The sequence below is a fragment of the Falco cherrug genome, chromosome 10 (genome assembly GCF_023634085.1).
Source record: "Falco cherrug isolate bFalChe1 chromosome 10, bFalChe1.pri, whole genome shotgun sequence".
NCBI classification, from domain to species: domain Eukaryota; kingdom Metazoa; phylum Chordata; class Aves; order Falconiformes; family Falconidae; genus Falco; species Falco cherrug.
Window position 1 is genome coordinate 28773345 of NC_073706.1, and position 22005 is coordinate 28795349.

General features: G+C 38.4%; 1 long non-coding RNA gene across 16 annotated transcripts in view; it reads right to left on the minus strand.

Annotated features, from left to right (window-relative positions):
- The window catches only part of LOC106631402 (uncharacterized), a 316586-nt gene that overhangs the window by 96922 nt on the left and 197659 nt on the right, over nt 1-22005 (minus strand). For all 16 annotated transcript variants that reach the window (XR_008734346.1, XR_008734342.1, XR_008734347.1 and 13 more), the window contains one exon: nt 15162-15267. This is a non-coding gene — a long non-coding RNA (uncharacterized LOC106631402). The remainder of the gene's footprint in view (nt 1-15161; nt 15268-22005) is intronic.

The following is a 22005-nucleotide window of genomic DNA, read 5'->3' on the forward strand; positions in this document are numbered from 1 at the left end:
TTTCTACCAAAATTTCTTCCAAATGGTACCAGCTTGCTTCACTGAAGTTTCATGCCAGTGGTTAATTTTAAATTTTCTTAAATTGGTAAAAAGAAATATCGATACAATGTTCTCCCAATTCGGCTGGGCATTTTTTTTGAACTGTTCATTAAAATGAGGAGTTCTAGCTGCGTGGCTTCCATCCATTAAGCTACCTAAGCTTCTTAAGAAAGCAAGCCACCAACCATGACTTCTGAGAAAAGAGAAATAAGAGGGTAACTCAGGAGCCTAAATGGTTGAAAAAGCAGAGAGAAATTGATACAAAACTGAGCAGCTGATCCAGAGAAAAGAAGTTAAAGCCATTTCCTGCTGCAATGAAGTGGGACACTTTCCCAAGAGAAATACGTTAACATCAGAAAGTTGAAAGAACACCTTATATCAGTATAGAGATCAAGGCATGAATTCTGGTTTCTAATGTGTGGTGTTACAAGAAAAATAAAGAACACTGGCAATGCCAAAGTTTATATACTGTCTGAAGTATGTATGCTTCACATACAGAAATTAAGTCAGACTGCAAAATCCAGACTGTATTCTGAATATACCTGTGCCAGGTTTGCATCTAGCTCAATGTTTTTTGTTGCTTGACCTAATTTTTAGCCTTGTTGGATATAAAATCTATTACCCCATTAAAATAAATAAATAAAAACCTTTCATATAATCCAAAGTATTCACATGAGTACAAACCTCTGGACTCAAACTCTAAGGCTGCTTGAAGCAGCCCGCTCAGAAAACTCAACAATACTCATAAAATACAGTCTTTTTCAAAATACGTACACAGTCACTGTCAGCATGGATATGGGAATGTAGAGGAATACCTGCTTTGATAAATCCAACATACACGGCTCATGTTTTATAAAACCAATTTGTCATATTCTATTAAGCCATGAAGTGGCAGGATATCGCTTCTGCCCTATCAAGGTGTAAATCTGACTTCAGTGTATGTATTGAAATTGATCCTGTGCTTCAGAAAAAACCAGCCCTCTGCCATATATGCAAGTCATATTTTTCCTCTGAAACTTCCCACCATAGCTGTTTCTTTTTCATTTCAGAAGCATTTAGACAATACCACGGTTCTAAGATATCACCACATGATGGCTAAATAATGCTTTGTCATATTAAAACATGACATTAGTAGGAGTCAAACTAAAAGCTCTTCCACTGTATTTTCTAATGTCTCGTCATGATTTTTTTAAAAAAACAAACACCGCAACACAAGACGAAAAAACCCTAAGAATACACTGCCACGTAAACCAAGGTAGAGTTTCAAAGCTGTAAAAATAGAACAGGCACCAAGCTGTTTTCCCAAGCTGTAATTGAAAGCCAGCTTGGCAGGAGGCTGTGTTCTACATGACAACCCACACAGCTTGTTTAGTCTTTGCCATCACCAACACAACTCCCTATCACAAAGCTGGGGACTTCGGAGGCACCTGTGGTGCTTCTGCCACTGGATGTGCCTTACACCATCACAGAAGGAAAACAGCCATTTCCTTCTGAAGCAGCTTGGAATACTAGTATCTTCAAACAAAAGTGTGCTGCTTCCATTGGGGGTGGGGGGGTCTGGATTTTGGCTGGTCTCGTTTTAGTGTTGTGTTTTTGTTGGGGTTTTTTAATGCTTCAGGAATTGTTACTCATAGGCTTACTGCAACAGTCAAATAAAACCAGGACCCCAACTTGCTAAGCAATTAGCTTAATAAACCCAAGCTATTGCAACACTGCAGTCATTCTTCTATATTGCATGCTCCCATACTAAGAATACCTGCCCATGACAGTGCTAAAATCTGTTATTTATTTAAACAAGAATAAGAACGATAATGATGTGTAAATGGCATCCCTAGAAATGCCTAAATTTCACAGAAAGTGAACAGATTCATTGCGAAAAATACACCATTCGTGACTAGAGGAAGAACATCGCTTCCCATTTGTTGGTTGTTGACTACTTCACTAGTTAATACATTAAGCGCCAAATGCTCTCACAGCAGAGGATTAGTTCAAACACCCTCACTGGATGTTATTGCAAGTCTTTAAGGAATCTAAAAGATTGGCTAGTCAGATAGGATTTGAACCAAAATTCACTAAAAGCAGTTGAGATCTGGACACTTACTTCTAGGGAGCTGATAATGCTTCCAGCAAACAAAAACAAAACATTGCAATTGACAACTATGTTCAATAAGAAGAAAATTGTGTTTACTGCCCAAGAGGGAAACACCATATATTTTAACAATTTATAAACAGGATGTTAATCACCTCACTTAGCTTTCTCCATGCACTTTAGAGGAAAACCCATCCACTTCATTTTTGAACTCCAGCTTAAGAGTGAAATGAATTGCCCTTTCCAGTCAACAGAGAGAAGCAGATACAAGTGAGTCAAGAAAACTGGTTAAGTGCCTACATGTGAACCCATGAACGCTATTGATGAGCACCCTGAGGTAGCCCATAGCTCAAGAATACCTTTTCCTCTGTTAACTGCACAGCACGAGAAAAGACCAGATATAAAAGACGATACAATCTGTCTGGAGTTTCACTCTAAAAAACAAATAAATAACGAAGCTCAGTTTCATTGACAGTTTAATTTTTGTCTCTTTCTGCCTGTGGAAATTTTTTTAAACCTCCCAGATCATGTCTGGGGCAGCTTTTTGACCTTACAAGGACTCCTGCCATTCTTTTGCAAATACTAAACCAAAACAAAATTAGTCACAATCACATGCAAGAGAGCTATTCAGATCAGTATAAGTTAAGTTTGATGCATCCCAAATAAAGTAACACCACCCCAAAAATGTAATAATGATTTCCACTACATAAACTGTGACTTCACAAATGTAGTTCCCAGGACATGCTGAGCACATGCATGGATGCCTCTTGTCAGTCCCTTATAGAGGCCCTCAGTTCTGTAGTGCTGATACGAGAAATTGGTTTAATTAGTGATACAAGCCAAATAGACAAGGAACTGATTTCTCAGAACCCATGTACTGATCCATCACTGACAGCTGGGCCCAACAACATTGCAGTAGGGTAACCTGGGGCAAAAGACACTGGGAGAAAAGGGAATTTAATCCGTTATGTGCCCAGCTAAAGAAAGAATAACTCCATTTTCAGTGCAGATACCAATATAACTAGCCTAAAGTTTGCCACCACAATTCAAAAAGATATTTGAACTCACATGACATTTTAGGAGTGGTGGGAGTTTTTTGTTTGTTTTGTTTAGTTTTTTTAAATTCTATTTGTTAAGACCAAAAATGCTGACATGGTAGATCCTTCAAATTCAGGGCACATCAAAGTGAAAGGTTGCCTACAGAGCAACAGCACTTTCTTGACCTCCTCAGGACTTCCATGTGTCTAGCTGATCCTGCTTTCCCTTCACTGAATCACAGTTCTGTAGCAACCCGAAGTTAAGCTGACCTACATGCAAATCCTTACTCCTCAACCATCTCTCTCTACAGACAGGTACTTCCCACTGGAGAACAGAACCTTATCAACAAAAAGCCATTCTCTCTGCACTTGGATATATACTTCTCTGTATTGCACAGGGGTGAAGATCTCCAGAGAGCAAATCAAACAATCAAACACTCAACTTGCGGCAAGAGCCTACAAGTCTACAGTAAAGAAAGAACAGATTGCGATGTACACAATCTTGTGTTACTACACCGACACAGGAGACAAAAATTCAATTTTGGGGGTTTGTTGTTTGATTTTTCAACAGCATGTTCTTCCCCAACATAAATACAGTACTCCAACAAGCTTATACTGTATTATATTTACACACACACACACATATATATAGTCGAACTATGTTTTTTCATGATCCTGACAACTTTAACAGAACTGAATCTTATTAAAGAAATATTCCACATCCAACACAGGATCTTCCTCCCCTAATACTTCTATAAACACACTTACAAGTTAGAGAAGAACATGCTCATGTTGAACTACATATCATTTTCAACTGTTGCCTTCACTCATTTGATTTCCCACTATATTTGATTTTAAGTGCGTATTGCTTCCAGTGAATCTGCTAAGTACAGTTATCAAATGCTCTTACAGAATATTCCAAGTGCTATACAGCAGCAGTTTATTTCCATTTATTTAAGCACAGTAAAGTCATTCCAGTATTATTTGGTTCCCATTAAATATGCAGAATAGTAATCTTCAAATGCCATGCAGGTTAGTCAAAGAAAGGATACTGACAAACTTGGGAAACACCAGACTGTATTCAGAGTACTAAAACAAAACTAAAATACTAATAAAATTTAGCACTTATTTTAAGACTTTTCAGAATTAATCTAAATGATATTTCACAAAGGTAACAACTATGTTCATTTCAGAGACTGAGAAAGCTATCACTCAAATGGTACAACCAACAGCAGAGAAAACAGAGCACAAATCCTCAGACAGCACGTCTCTGCATATCCTCCACAGCTTTACAGCCAGGGACTTGAATATACCTGACAAATGCAGAATATTAACTTCTAGCTCCAGTCACACCACCTGTCAAATTAGTGAGCACATACCAGTGGGTGAGTCCATATTCTTCCTTCTCTAGAATTATCATCTTACTCTTTTACAGCTTATTGCACCACACCAACTCTGAGGTTCAGATTAATTAAAAATAAACCCCCCAAAAACCTAAAACCACCCAGACTCCTAACTCTTCCAATAGTATTTACAATTCATCTTTCTTAGCTCTGATTGGTATCATGATGCATATTTAGTCACGGTTTCTTGTAAGATTTACAAAACATGAAATCAAGAAAGAAGAGATAGATGGCATCTGTGCTTTTGAAAATGCACCTAGCAACAATCTCTACACAGTCATCAATAATAAACACCAAGTTACATGTCATTACTGAAGCTATAACAGAGATGGATCAGAAAAACCTTTGTCATGTCTGGAAAGGAAAGAAAAGACCATAACAAGCTTTTGATCCATGTGTTTTGTCCCATATTTTTATATATTTAGTTTCCTCATTCTGACCCCACTACTATCCTGCTATTTTGAAAACAGGTGCTGGTTTTAGTAGGCACAGTGTGACTATATAATATAATCTTGACTTTCTTTTAAAATGAGCATTAGGAAGGGAAAAAAAATTGTAAAGGCCCTTTGCAAGTCAAAGTCAGACAGTCTTAGTTGCACTTTTCACACATTCTGAATGTTATGTGTCTAAAAAAACCCAACCAACCAAGAAAATAACCCCCAAACATGCCCCCCAAATAGTCTCATCTTCACTTTTTCTACTTTAATCTACAGGCTGAGCATCTGTTTTTCTCGGAGCTCATTCCACATCAGTTTCTACTGTCTTTGACTACATACACTGAATTAGACTTTAAAATTTCTATCTGATCATTAACAAAGCCACCAAAAAAACCCAACGCTACTAAAGCAAGAGTAATATTCTAATTCAAGAACAAAACATTTAGGAAGCACTCCAGCCATAAAATGCTAATTCAGACCATTTGTGTGGAAAGAAATAATGAAAAGACTTTTCTCCCTATGAGGGAGGGCCCCATGTTATACAAAACTTTGTTGCATGTTCATCTCACGTAGCTTCTCTCCTAGCTACAACTATGCATGTCAGCAAGTCAGCTGGACTGATGCAGAGTTTGCAAGTGTGTGAAAATCTAACTCCCAAATTAAATGGTAAACAGAAAACCTTGAGGTAAAAGGTGGGCATAGGCTTCATTTTTGGTAGAAAAACAGGAGTTGCAGTTCTTCCTGAGAATCCACCTCCTTCCCTTTTCTTCTAACTCTTCAAATTGGGTCCAAAGCATGAGCCATACAAACAGCAGTGCTGATACCTTCCCGTCTCTTGGTGGCACCTCTGAAGGGTCACGACTGAAATGGATTTTATTTAAATGCATGACATTGCAGAGGTAAGAGACAAAGTGAGAAGGACTTACGCTCTCTTTGCAAATACCAACATGCATTTAATTGAACAGAGAAAATAACCAAGAAAACAAAATTGCTTGTACTTAGATTCTAGAAGATGTGCGGGTTTAGAGGTATTATTCATAATTATTTTTTCCCTGCCAGTGTGAATAACGGCCACCAACTTCTGTCATGGAACCCGAACGTATTTTTCCCTAGTTCATTTACTATTTGTATCCCTTATTCCAAACTGGTTTTCACACCAAAAATATATGGCTTATTTTCTGTGAACTGAAAGTACAAAGCACAATGTTCTCCAGACATTAACAAGACACTGATATCATGTGGTGGTGCACTTCTCCGGGCTGTCCTATGCCCCGGGAGCTGCCGGCTACCCCTCAGTAGTACTTGGGCAGTTAAGCACCCCTGACTGTATCAACAACTCTTGCCTAACTAAGGCAGAGAACAGCACTGCCCGTACCACGAACTGCGTGTAAGGCCTCAACACCTTGAGTGATGAGTTGGGTAGTTAAGCAACCCATTGACTGTATGAGTAACTACTACTCAACTGAGGCAGAGTGGCACTGCCTGTCTTGGAATTCCTGTTGACTGGTGAAAACAGGGAAGAAGAATGGAAAAGATGAGTTATTCCCTGACAACCCCAGAATGTTCTCACCAGTTCATAGCCCGAGTGGCAACCAAGTGGAACAACATAATGTTCCTGGAATTTTTGAGAAAATTACCAGCTCAGGTTGCAGTTGGGATGGAAATTTGCTGGTGAGTAAAACCAATCATCTCACAGCCTTATGAACAAGGGTTCTAATGTAAGGCCCTATGAGCTCTCCTGGACCACAGCGGGCTGCAGCCAGCATCTCCATCTGAGTGGGACACCACCCAGAGCTCACAAACCACTAAGTCTGCAATAACAGGGGAGACCATCATGGAAAGTAGATGACAGAGCCTGGGCTGATTCCCCTGCTCCTCGAGGGCCAACTGTTCACCCATTGAGGAATGTGACAGCATTCAACGTGACTATTTCACTGAACTTGAGGGCAAGTGTTTGGTAGGTATACCTTTGCTGTAACATACTGCAAGCTTGAAGTAGTTAGGTTATGTAACTTTGTGATCTAAACCAAACTGATTTGCTGCTAAAATCTTACGAAATGTGAGTAAACTTTCTTTTTTTTTTTTTCTCTCTCTCACCTTTAGATCTAATTGTTGTCCAAGTCTGAGACGAGGAATAGATCCAGCAACATCTAAATGCTGCAAGAGTTCAGAAAGGAAGGGGGACTATTCTGAACCCAATGATTTAGTGGAAGGGTCTCCCTTATTCTTTACCCCACTTTATGTATTTCTCCCTTTATAGTCTCAGGCTTGGTCAGTGGTCTAAGTTTGGAACCAGCCACACCTAAACTCTGTGAGAGTTTAGAAAACTAGGGCGCCCACTCTAAACCTCGTGACTCAACTGAAGGATCTCCCTTACCCATTTATACCTTTGATCTTTAGAAACTGTTTCTGCCTCTGTCCTAATTTGATTTCAAATTGATTTACCTCTGTCCCTTTACTCCATGTAAAAACTAATAGAGTGAATCTTGCCATCGAATCCTGTGTAGTCATGGTTCCATGTATTCATTTTAAGCCCATTTCATTTAAACTTTTTGGCGCTAATGCTTTAAGCGACCTGACCAACCGCTCATTTTGCCACATAGCTTGAGTCAATGGCACTGCCTGATCCCCACTGGAGGGACAGGTGCAAAGTTAGCTTATTTCCCTCTGTTAGATCATTCACAGAAAAGGAAAACCCAAACAGACACTCCCCTGCTGACAGAATTAATCACAAAGGATTTGTCCAGTCTGATGCTGAAGAAAATGAAGATATGAGATACTACTGTTAATAAAAGCAGTGACAAAAAAAGTTCCTAAAACTGAAACCAACAAGACTAAAGCATCTAAGCAATGAAATAGTTGGGTAAAGAAAAACAATGTAATCGCTTCCAGGATTATTTTAGCTTAACCATGTTTGCGACTAAACACAAGCATTACTGTTTGAAGAGTCAAGAGTCAATTTAACAACTAAACTACCTAACAGAAAGAACTATTTGACCACTACTAAGCATATTTCGATTGTGAAGGCTAATATTTATAAAATAGTAAAGAGAAGCTTAGACTCTTGCCACCATTTCAGCTCTAAAACACAAGCTCCTCAGTAGTCTTTACAACAAGAGTATGAGTACAAAATTAAAGCAGTATGTCTTGTCTGTATACAACTTTGTGTGGTATCTGTGCAAATTAAATAGAACATTTTTAAGCTATGCTCTAAAGGGTGGCCTACAAAGGATACATCCTTTCAGAAATAATCTGAGATGCTGTTCTGCAGGATAAACAGTCCGACTCACTGAATTAAAAGAAAGGGATACAATTGAGTCATTTGGCTCGTGTTTCTATCTGAAATAATTTTTTTATCACTTCAAATTACTCTATAACAACAGAATAAGGATTTCAAAGGAAAAAGGAAGACACTGATTCAGAAATGCAAGCTTTGCTTTTACATGGATTCCCTAGCAATACAAGACACAAGGGCATACATGAGAAGAAAGTTACATAGATGTCAAATTTTGTAAGCAGAAAATGTGTAGAAATAGAGTGTTTCTCAAATATTTCCACTAGACAACTGTAGTTCTTTAAGCATGTATCAGCTACTGTTACTGATACTTTTCACCATTAAGTTTTTATTTTGCTGGCTGTACAGAGCTTTAATTCTTGTCATCATTTCTGTAACTATTCACCTTTGTTACTCAGTTGAGTTTTTAAGTATTCTAGGTAAATGTATGCCACTTAATCTGCGGATATACTTGATTCAGAGAGATGGTCAGCACTATTTCAGTGTGGGGCGGGGGGGAAACAGGGAATGGAGAGAAACCAATCTGTTCTTCCTGACACCTACTTTGTTAGTGTTCCATCTGTCTGCCTTCGCTGCACAGTAATACCTACCCTGATTTTCACACAATTTACATACTTTGAATAGAGAATTACCCCAGTAACTTGCTACAATTCTGAAAAGAATAAGAGAACCTCAAATAGTCATTTATTGATTTTAGCACTGAAAATATTCCACCTCAGATTTTAACTTCAAGTCCATCTTATAATCACCCCTCCAAATACTAGAAATACTCTAAATAAAAACTAATGCTAAACAGTTAGAACTGAGCAGCAAAGATGCGTAAGAAGTCTGATTCACTCCTATTTTCCCCCCATGTGGAATTTATTTTTTTTTATGAAGTCCATTTTCCTAATAAGCTAAAGTACAGAGGTTATGTTTTTGACTGTTTCCAGAACATTTATCTTTTTCCCTGTGTTAAGCCAATCATCTTCTTTTTCCCAGTACTTCTACTCCTCATTTTTTTTCCTCCTTCCCAAAAAGATCACAGCCTGCCCTGGTCCCCTCCCACAAAAAGGCAGGGGCGGGGGGGGGGGTGGGGGGGTGGGGATGGAACATTGGGTTCTTAGTTCAAAGGTCAAGGATAGGAACACCAAGAGGGATTCTTGTCATCCAAAATCCAGAAATGCAGGCCACTGGAGCTTTTTTATTTGCTACCTGGCACACTGGGAGGAAAATTCATGGAATGCACAGGCTCTGCCTTGCTAAAACTCAGGCAAGTAAGGTGACAACGAGCTATCCCCTCCACAGCCGCTGGAAGGCCACTGCAAGGATGCACAGCTGCAATTCTTTCAAGTGTACCATACAGCTGGTGTGAAAGAATAGGATTAGACATTAATGGAGATGCTACAGAGAGCTTTGTTATTTCAGCAGTACAACAGACATTAAATTTATTCACCAATACAGAACTTTAGCTTAGAAGTTTATTAGAGGGAAGGAGAAGCAGCTGAAGGAATAGCTGCTGGAGATATTTCAGTCCTTCCACTCTAGGCTAGTAATTCACTGGCACTGACAGGCGGGTCCTTCTAAGATTATGGTGGCATCTACATCATCATAACACAGCATCTCTGCAGGATAAGCATTGGACAGATAAGTAAGTACATGGAAGTCATCCTGTCAAAATACCCAGGGCTGGGCTTATTATCTGAACCACTAACTAAGTTGATGAGTCTAGAGTGTTTTTCCCTTTAACCCTTTTTACCTTCACTTTTCCCCCCAGCTATTTCAAAACAACAACAAAAAAACCACACAAAACCAAAACACATAGAACTCCAAACCAACAAATACACACACTTCCACCATCTACTTCTGTGCCCAAATCTAGACTGGAGGTATTATCAATGAGCCATATCAGTTTAATTTGGATTGCAGACTCTAAGAGGCAAGAATAATATCTCTTATCATTATTGTAAGCTCCATACTCTCATACTGTTCATCTTCCTTATATTATTATTCATAAAATGTTGCAACTGCATGACTTAAAGGAGAGAAAGATCTGAACTTCCTTGTACTTCAAGGGAATTTAGCACTGAGTGCTCATTTTTTCATTGACATAAGTAAGCCATTCTCCAAATTGAGATCTAGAGATTAATTCAGCTAAAAGACACACTTTTAGAGTTCCTGAGTGGCTCTTTCATTGCCACTTACAGATATTAGCAGGTGCATATTTTCCAACTATTTCATGGCTTCAAACTTGCACACAAACAGAGATTTGCTGAGCTATACAAGAACTGGGGTGCCTCAATTGTGTGAGGTCTAAACAGTAATATCGAAAAAACACTTATTCTGAGAGACTTTTCTCTTTCTCCAGGAGTACCGCATCAGATGAAACACTTTTCTATAATCCTTTCATATCTCTGAACGGGTCCATTGCTTTTTCCTTACTCTTCTAGGAGGACTAATCTCATTGCCTCATCTACATTAATTCCTATTACTTCTCTGTTGCTGTGCTACTGCAGAACTACTTCCATTTGCAGTTACGTACCATGGCTAATGACATTCCCCATGCTTTGCTATATAGAGCTTCTGAAGAAATACCTAAAACTTATTTTAAATTGATATATCAGTATTTCATCTTTTGAGATTTTGTTTTCCCCGTTGAAAGATTTAATCGTCTTCATAGCAACACAAATTCAGACTTTGATGCCAGAAAGGGCCTAAGTAGCTGTTCTGCTAAACAGGATGTAGACTGCAGAGATTCTCCAGATGATTCTCGTAGCCAATCCATAACTTTCAGGCAAACAAAAGCATGTCTTCCAGAAAATTGCGTTTTTCTAATGCTTAAGAAAAAACACAATGCCAATCTGCAATGAGTTACCGACTTGCATGAGCACACAACAGTCACTTTCTGCCTTCCTACTTCACCCACTTCACTTGAAAACCAAGGAAAAAATACATCCCTCAAGGGAAGCAGATTTTGCATCCAAATTATCTTTTCAGGCACATAAAAAGACAAATCAAGAATTTAAGAGAAACCGAGTCAGCATATTTTCCAAGCAGTCTGCTTGAAATCTGGTCTGCAGATTTATATAACTACTTGCTTTCAGATACAAGGATAATGAGAAACCCCCTGAAGGAAGTCCCTTATGAATACCCCAGACATCATTATCCAGGGAAGAAGAACTGAAGCCACATGAGATATAATTATTGATGTTTTCTTGCAATTACAGAGAGCTGTAACTTATATTCAATAAGCTGAGTTTTGCAATGTCTTTCAAGTAGAGCATAAACAGTAATATTTCCAACAGTGAAAGCCATGCCAGTGATTAGCCATATTCTTTGTTTTAGAAAATACATTCCAGGTTCAGTAAAAACGTTTTGCATTCACTAGAAAAATTATAAAGTTTTCAGCCCAGAAGTTAATCTAATTTTTTTAACTTGACATGAGATCCCTTATGGCATTGATCTCGGTGAGGCTTTGAAAGACTTTACTGAGGTAACAATGAATTAAAAAGGACACCCGTAACTTCTGACATTGGAAAAGTGTTGGGTTTTTAATTAATCTAAAGGATTTGTGAATCTGGAAAAGTGGCCATGGTTCTTATGTTAATTCATTTAATGAACTTTGCTCAGAGTTTGTTTTAAGTGTTACCATTTAATATGAGTTAATATTGATTTTATTTTTTTAAAAATAAACACATTCACTGTCAGAACATAATACAGTTTCAGATTGAGAAAGTGGGGGGAAAACAATACATGAAGTGATTAAGTAGTTTTACATACTGGAGCACATGAACCCTTCTTTGTTGCCCAGCTTTTAGCATGACAAGTACATTTAACAATTTCACATGCAAAAATCTGTAATCAAAACAACAGGCAGAAGAAAAATTCAATACACTTATTCGTAAGTTTTTCCTTGAGGTTTACAAAGTCTGACAATATTGTATAAGACCACCAAGACTGGAATTTTACTTCTTTTCTTTGTATTCTGCACTCTACTTGGGCAGTGATTCTAGGTCAAGTCCTGCATTACTTGGTCAGGCAAAACTCCCCAGAAACTGGCAAACAGGTGTGTCTCACAGCTGTTCAATATTATAGTTAAGAAACAGATTTGTGCTTTAAATAACACAAGGGCACCTCTCACAGAATTCACCTACTACTTGGTGTGGAATACTGCTGTCATCTCATTTCATATTACAAGATTCATGTGTCAACTTTTCTACGTGAAAAAAGATATTTTCCTATGCTAAAGTTAGATAAAATGATAGTTTAGGATGCAAACTTTTCAAGGGTCAGAGAATTACAAAGGTATCATCCCTTGTTCAACAATAACTCTGTATATGTGTTAGATTTGCTCTCACAGAAGCCCAAACTCCTTAAGTTTCGCAGGCCAGACCATACACGAGGCAGTGGCTGTGCAGGACCAGTTCTCCAGGTCCATTACCACCTTCTTCTGCCTTAGATGGCATCTGTCAAATATAAACAGTCCTCCGTATAGAAAACAGTATAGTTCTCTATACAGAGGTGTATATATATATATATATGTAGAGAGAGGTATACTATAAAGTAGTATAGACTCTACTACTAAGAGCTATGTAGAGGACTCAGTCTTAATGAGCCTTATGGTATTCCTCAGATAATCCCCAAATTGTTGAGGCTGGTCATTGAACTTGTTACTGCAATTAACTATTTGATACTTCAATTCTTTCTTGGGGAAACCCAGATGTTTATGGAGAAATGCTTGTACGTTACTTAACTGCAACACACAGAAAATCAGAGACTCTAACTTAGCATCCAGATGTTTTACTGTAATTTCATCTTTTAATTTCTATAGCAAGTAAGACTTTAGGTTTATGTGAAAGAGGTACTCAAGAATGAAATGAAAATGCTCACACAACTCAATTCATTTCATTACACACCTACATACTTTGTATTACCCAGAGATTACAGAAAAGCATATATAGTTTAGTGTAGAAAAGACAAGGGAAACCTGTGAAAGAAAAGAAGAATAGATAGAAGGGACATGCTGAAATCACCAACAGAGAATCACATACCCTTTAACAGCCACCTAGAGAGAGGCTGCCAGAAAGCATTGACTGCCTGAATAGAAAAGGATTACTACCAAAACCTGCGCTTTCATATGTGACCAGGGTCAACATGAGGCCAAGGAACAGCTTCATGAGCTATCACATCAGGAGACTGTGGCATAATACATTTGGCCATATCATGCCTGTTTTCATTGGTATCAGACCCATTCTACCGCACTAGAATACTACAGCTTCACCAAGGCCTGAAGTTTCAAAAATTTGCTATGCTTCATTTATCCAGATACCGGCGCTGGGTTACATCACAGACACTGTTTCTAATACCTCTTGGCTTTCACAAAAATGTAACTTTCAAACAAGTAACTGCTGTTTAGTTCTCATATACTAATTATCATTGACTGAAACAACAATAACTTTTTAGACTTCTATCATTGATCTAAGGAGTCAGACTAATAAATCCGGGGTTTTTTAAAGATATTTCAGGGAAATAGATCTATTACTATGATTTCTTAACCCATCTCCAGAGCAGTATTTAAAAAAAAAAGCAATTATTCCTTCTCACACATTTTCATCACCATGTACATGACTGTTATTCAGCTGAGACAAAATGTAGAATAAAGGAGTAAGCGCATGTCACTACCAGATGTTACGTGAAGTAGGTTAAAAACCCTAAAACATGGTCATGACATGTTTAACTCCTTTCTTCTACATTTTGATTCAGCTGATGAAACCATGAAGTGGCCGTGAGAACACAGGTTAAGATAGTCTCCACTTTCTTTTAACCACTTGAAAACCTGAAGCAAACACCCTGGGGCAAGTTAGTAAATGGTTAATTTAACATATAGCAGCAGTATTAAGTCACTATCTCCAAAAAAGGTTCCTGTCTTATTTCACCTGAATAATGGCTCCAATTTCACAATTTATTTTATCATAAAAGCACCAATGCAGAAGCAGCAGTATAGAATTGTGACATAGTTTTATACACATATTAAATTTTATACAGCTTAAAACTCTATGTTGTACTACAGCAGTATTTCATTACTTCTAAATTAATTGCCCAACCAGGAAGTCATATATCCCCAACTAAGCTTTCATGACAAGTACAAAATAACAGTATCAACACTACAAGCCCACTAATGACAAGCAGCTGGCATCTGCAAAGATTAAAGAATCCTCACCCTCCTTGAGCCTTTTCTTTGGGAGTAGTCACAGAGTTTGAAGACAAATAAAATGACTTCATAGAGCTTATAAAAGAAAAAGAGAATGAGAGAAAGCTAGCCTTCTGGAAAGAAAAAGCAGGGAAAGATAAAGTTCCCTCTCACAACAGGGTAGCAAATTGAATGTACTTCTTTATCTTCAATTACTTAAATACTTAAATTCATCTTGCACTTCTGTTCTCATCAGAAACTCATGCAAAAGTCTAAACGGCTGTGGGCCAACATCTCCTATTTCTCTTACCTAGGATGAGACAACTAGAACCACAAATAAGGGGGCCATCACCCTATTAAGATCAGCAGCACAGCTCGCTGTCAGGGCAGCAATTCAGTAGATTACCGGGTGTAAACAAATGATAATAAAAAAACTAAGTGGAAAGTTGTGATAATTTTTTTGTCTTTTTGGGCACACAACAAATAGACAAGATTTTTTGATATATGATATAATGGCTACTTTATCCAGTAGTCGCAGTTTTCTAAATTACCTCAGCATATTTTTAGATTTTGTCAGTTATAACATTACTTAAGAAACAAGCTTCACTCATTGTGCACTCTGAAGCTCCTAGAATTATAAAGGCAATGTCTGAAAACACAGTCAAAAAACCAGATACTGATCAGTCACTAACCTTTTTATCTCTCTCCAGTCTCCTCACAAAGTGATGCCTTCTCAATAACTTAGCAGGGTCTCAACTTGCAAGGATGGGAAAAAAACGCCAGTGCAACCAACAGGTCCTAAAAAAATAAACAATCATCACTCAGTACTTAATGAAAATACCGCTTTCAAAAGGCTAGACGAAGGAGAGTGAGGAAAAAAAAAAAAAGACTACAAACAGAAGTGGAAAAGTACAGGCAATCACAAAAAGCGAAAAGGACTCTTAAGTAATAACTAGCCCATCACTATAAGGACACTTATCTTTTATATAGGTCTTGATCCTAGAGCAGGCTGAACTGGAGAGGATTTATGATTAAGCTAATTTTTCTGCCTGGTTCCCAGAGCAGAAGGATTTAGCTGTAGTCACTAGCACCAGCGTACAGAATCACCCAATGCCCTGCCAGGACAGGACAGCTAACAGTACAGATAATGCCAGACTACAACCTACTACCATACCACACTAACAGTAACAATGACAAATGAATCATTTGACAAACATTGGTCTGTCAAACACAATACAACACAACAGAACACAACACAAAAGCATACATACTACACCTTTTCCCTCAAAGTTCTACACCAGCTCTGCTCTCCAGTCCCCACAGCAATGCCCTGGCTCCTGCAGCTGTGCCTGCCGGCGGCCTCACCCCAGCTGCATGCCATGATACCTAACTCACTGCACCTGGGGCACTCCTTCACTCTCCTTCCCCCCACTGCTTCATAACCGACTTTTGGAGGTCTCTGCAGCTTGCAGTCTTTGTTGTTGATCTGAATTGGTTTACTGTAACAAAAGAGGTACACAGGGCAAGTTTTCCTGTGTTCAGACACAGCAGCGAGAGATACCTTACAAAACTTTTCCTTTGGGGAGATTAAGTACCTAAAATTTTTTTGTGTGCCTACTCTAACAAAGAACTTGCTGCTTTTAAGTATCTCATGAGTTCTGATTTTGAGTAGGTCAGTACAAGAAACCCCTTAAGGATTTATGTTCACGTTTCTGAGACTTTACCAAAAGGAAAAATTTTAAGTATGAAGGACAGACTCATTACAGTCTAAAGCTACGAAGGGGTGTAAAGCAAGAATGTGTTCTACGTGGATAGAATTGTTTTGGCTCTTAATTACTACTGCTTTCCCTAAAAGCTTTAAAAGAACCCTAATCATGTAACATTAAAATCTCTAGATTATTTTAAAAGAATTTTAATTTAGGCCTGCAGTTGAAAGATTAATGGGAAAGCTGGCTATAAAACACTACTGAACAGATGCTTTTTGTTTGTTTATGTATGATGATTTTCCTGGGACAATTATTTTTTCAAGGTTATTTAATGTTTACTGATACCTGCAGTTTAAAAAAATCAAGAGAAGGCACTGGTTTATATGTGATATTTTAGCTTGTGTTGGGTTTGCACGGCAAGGTTTCGGTAGCACGAGGGATGCAGGGGTGGCTTTTGTGAGAAGGTGCCAAAAGATTTCCCTATGTCAGATAGAGCCACTGGCCAAAGCTGAGCCAACTGGCGACAGTGGTAACACTTACATGATAATGGATTTAAGAAGCAGGGGAAGAAAACCCAGCCCAACAGCAACTGCAGCCAGAGAGGAATGAGAATCTGTGAGAGACACAACTTTGCAGCCCCCCAGGTTAATGCAGAAGGAGGGGCTCCAGGCACTGGAGCAGAGATTCCCTGGCAGCCCGTGGTGAAGACCGTGGTGAGACAGGGTGTCTCCCTTGGCCCATGGAGGCCAAAGGTAGAGCAGATATCCGCCTGCAGCTCGTGGAGACCCCATGTTGGAGCAGATGCCTGAAGGTGGCTCTGACCCCTGGGAAGCCCAGGCTGGAGCAGGTTTGCTGGCAGGACGTGTGACCCTGCGGGGGACCCAGGCTGCAGCAGGCTGTGCCTGAAGGACAGCACCCCCTGGGAGGGACCCACACTGGGGCAGTTTTTGAATAACTGTAGCCCATGGGAAGGACCTGTGTGGAGAAGTTCACAGAGGACTGCTGTCCCCACTCTGGAGCGGGGAAAGCATGTGAGGAGGAAGGAGCAGTAGAGACAATGTGATGGACTGACCATAACCCCCATTCCCTCTTGCCCTGAGCCCCTCGGGGGGAAGAGGCTGAGAAATCGGGAGTGAAGTTAAGCCCAGGAAGAAGAGAGGGGTGGGGGGAAGATGTTTCAAAATTTGGTTTTTCTTGTTACCCTACTCTAATTTAACTAGCAACAAATTAAATCAGTTTCTCCAATTTGAGTCTGTTTTGCCTGTGATGCTAATTGGCGAGTGATCTCTCCCTGTCCTTATCTCAACCCACGAGACTTTTATTGTATTTTTTCTCCCCCTGTCTATTTGAGGAGGGCAGTAACAGAGCAGTTGGGCACCTGGCTGCCAGCCAAGGTCAACCCACCACACAGTTGTTCAAGTACCTGCACTGGTTACCAGTGTTACGCGTGTCAGGGCTCCCACAGAACTAAACTGACTTGGGCGTGTTAAATGTGTGAAGTCTCTCCTTGTCTGGAATGAAAATTTGCCTCTAAATTTTTACGAGGCACAAATGCAAAAAATTTAACGATAAGCTACAATAGTGTAATTAATTCTCAGGCTGACAATGGAGTGAGAGCCAACGTGCTGTTTGGCTGACAAAATGATCAAATTATGATCTACTGGTGTGAATTCACTGTGCAGGCCAACAAAATATTAGTGGAATGTAAGGTTAAGGCAAGATTAATGTGTAGCGATATTTAGACAGACATATGCTGTTTGTTACTGTAAGTCTGAGCAATGATTTTCAAAATGAAAACATTCTTTATCTGTCATATTTTTTTATCAGAATTTCAAGAAGTTTTTAAGATGAACATGTATATTTTAACTTTAGTTGAACAGAAACTTTAAAAAATAAATAAAAATAAGGGAATACAAAGATTAACTGTTACCTCTATTCATACAATAAATGTGAGGAGATACATTCAGCACTAATGACATAACTTCTTGATTGAGTAATATATTTTTCCATTGTTCATTTTGATGACAATAATAAATGGGGGGAGGGGGGGCACTAAAGCTTCTATGACTTCCTCAGTTGTGTTGGCACCATGTTTATGTGCCTGTATTTCCTAGCTCAGCAGCTATGTGAACAGCAAGTCAAGGAAGGAATGTGTGTTGTAAGTTGAATAAAACATTACCTGGAAAAACAACATTAATAGAATACAAATGCTCACTGACAGGGTAGATAGTGGGTCAAATGTCATTATTAAACTAAAACTCCCTCAGAAAGAGGGATGGATAGTACTGAAGAGCAAAATCTATAGCTCAGTTTATTTTTCTATTACTGTCCGACACTTGTGGTCTTCCAATATTGTGGGAAAATGATTACGTCTGTCTTTTGTAATAACGTGTTCATTACATGCATATGAAAGATGTGTTCTCTGTTTTGCAGGTAGAATCCAGTGTCAGCCCTTCATCTCTTCTGAAGAAATTAAGAGGGTGCTGAATGTGTTGATTTAGCATAACTTCTCTTGATTCACTGCATTTCTCTTTTTGAAATGTCTGCTTTTTTTGCAGTTGCACAATGAAATGTCACTTTCTTGCTAGCTTTGAGATAAAACAGAAACACTTGTCCAATGATCAAAAAAATCCAACCTATACATTAGAACACAAGATCCATTTTCACACTTTTTAAACCAAAACCTCCCGTTCCTTTTTTTCCAGTTTTCAGTATTTAATAGGATGGGTTACTTCACGAGCCATATTCCCCACCTTATCTCTTAAGTGCATAATAATGTCAGAACATGTACAGCCAAGAGAAATTCAAGGGTTTCTCTTTAAGTGTGGCGAGATTTCAGAGATTTTCTTTATTATTCAGCCTGCATATTTTCTGCTACAAAGCTGTGTACCCTCAGAATGGTTTTCTGCAATATTTTTGAAAAGACATGAACAGTTTGCAAGTTGATATTTAAAGCAGACTTAAAAGAGCATAAAACTAATAATTGCCACATCTACATAGGGCTGTCAAACATGAATAGTGATCACTGTGGTATTAATATCAGTAATTCTTCTTGGAAGCATTTAAACTTGGCATTGCTATCATTACCAAATTTGTTTGTATCAGCTACTGTAGTATTTCTTCTATTGCTGTAAATTTCTTAATTTAATTATAAACAAACTGGCATACTTAATTAATGGGTCCTACTAATACTACGTATCTCAGATACGTGTGAATGATATCCAGTTACTAGCAGTGATGCAGCTCAATTAATGATGTCAAACACTAAAACCTTGTTAATACCAAAAGGCACACTAGTATTCCTAGAAAAGAAAATTAGGTGTCTTCAATATAGAAATAAAACAAGAGCGCACTGAGGGCAAAATGCTGCTGTCATGTTAAGTTTAAGTAACTCCAAACTTACCCAGTATAGCAGAGAAAAATCTTGCCTAATACTTCACTTCTCACAGAATAAACAAAATATACACTGACTGAAACAAAGTGTCATGTCACTTGTCAGCTCAATGGGAAATAAAACAGCTATGGCTTTGCTCCTGTGCAGAATGAAGAAACATAGGGAAAACTAGGCCTACAAAATTCCTTAATTCTGTTTAGCAGACCTTTGTTAATCAGGATTGATGAACAATCTGTTTCTAAAGCTATGGGGACACAGCTTCACAGGAACATTCCTGTCTGTCTAAGTTAGAACTCAAGGTTACACAGGTGGTTTCATGGGTGAGAGAGGTATCACAGGGCTTGTTCTTTGGTATGGTTTGATAGCAGGGCCTCATGAGTGGTAGGATTTGTACCGTTCAAGGGACAGAAGATTTCCACCCATACCAGTGGAGAAAATAGGGTGTCACCTACTAGGTCACTAAAGCTACCAGGCTGAGGCAAGTGACTTCAGGTAGCTATGAAGAAAACTATGAAGAAAAACTGAGAGAGATTTTGGTATAATAAAACATGCTTTTCTTCAAGATTCCATGACTAACTTTATTTTGAGAAGGTTTGATGATTTGACCCTTTGTATTTATTACTTCAGTGGCTAAAACAAAGAGGAAATCTGGTCTTGGTGCCTAATTCTGCCTGAGGGGTTTTTAAAATCACATTATTTCTCCAGCAAAGGGATTAAATGGTTATTGGCCCATTTAGGAGAGGAAAAAAGGAAGCATAGGGATGCTCTCATAATTCTTGATGGAATATTTCCATTTAAAACCACCAATTTTTATTACAAATTCTCTCTGTTTCCAAGTATAACCTTTACATACTGCTTAAACAAAGATAAAAGGAGTCTGGGTCTTGTTTTGCTGTCTTCCAAGTAAAGATCTCAGCCAACCGGTGCAAGAATTTTTTTCTGATGCCCCATCTTGACCTTCGGGCTTAGTGATACCTATCAGTAAGCACCACAACTCCATGAATAAGATACAATATATAAGCAACGAATTATGTATCCTTCTACAAAGGTCATCCTGCATTTTTCCTTTGTGTGCTAGCTCATACCATTTAAGACAATTCACCCAAACCTTATATGTTTAAAGGGCACAAAAGTCTCATCCTCCAACAGCCTCATCTAGTCTATTATGTTGCTTCTGAAAGACAGCAGCTTTTATTTTATTGCATTTTATGCAGTTCCTGGTTTTTTACAGTTCTGTATTTAACAGTATCAACTCACTGGTTTTCGCTAAATTCAAGCTAATTCATTACCGTAATGAGTAATGCACAAAAAATATGAAATGTCATTTTTGTAGCAAAAATTATCAATTTCAGGTACTTTCCCCAGAAAGAATAATCTGAACTTTACAAATTGCCCCAAGTGAAACACTACAAGACAAAAAACCTTGGGTTTCACATCTTCTGATAGTCATAGAAACTGTTCTGTAAACTTTATGCTGGTAGACCATAACTGTTTATACCCAAGTGCTTTCGGTTATCTATATTATCATTTAATCCTATATGTATCTGTGAAGTACCTAGCACATTTCTGAGTGCTATAAAAATTAATACTTGGAGGAGGACAATAAATGACTGACTTAGCAAAATTATTGCCTAGTTCATGAAAATTGCTTGCAACTTAGATCAGCCCTTTCCATTTAGAAGGCAAGGCCTTCCAAGTCCTTGTAATGACAAAATGTCATAAGATGTCTCTGCATCCATGCAATTACTCTAGTAGGCCTTTGACCAGTACCAATTTTTGACAGCCAAATGGATTTATTTCTCTCTGCTTGCAATTTATTAAGAAAAGCACAGTATTTCTGAACAGTAGCAACTATTGGTATTCTCAAAGGACGAGCTGTGTGTTGACATATATAAATCTAGTAATAAATTAGCAATAGTCATTAATTTGCAGAAAGCAAAATGAAATCAAGTTACCTTCTGCAAGCCACCCAGCCTGAAATTTATCATCTCTATGTATTTACGAAGAAATAAACATCAATGGCTTTCTTGCGCATCAGGTGCCACATAACTACACTGCGTGCTCAAACTGTCAGCCTGGAAGGTACCACTTGGAAAAATGGAACAATACGCAAAAGAAAATACTATTGAAACCATTCCTACACAGTCTCCATTCTGCCACGAATGTCATGTCAAGATGCGTCTACTGTGCCCTCCTCCTTCTAGCATGCATGTAAAATTACACTCTCCTATTCCAAATGGGAGCCCCAGAAACAATGTGAACTGTTTACAGCTGCTTTACATAGAGCATCCTACTGAACAGATCTTGTGCTAGCAATTTCTGCTACAAAGTCAAAACTATTTACATCATTAATAACTTTTCTTGTATTTTCTGTCTTGGGAGAGCTGAACGCATGACCAGGTGTTTGCCTTTAATTTGTCTATTTACCTCTCTCAC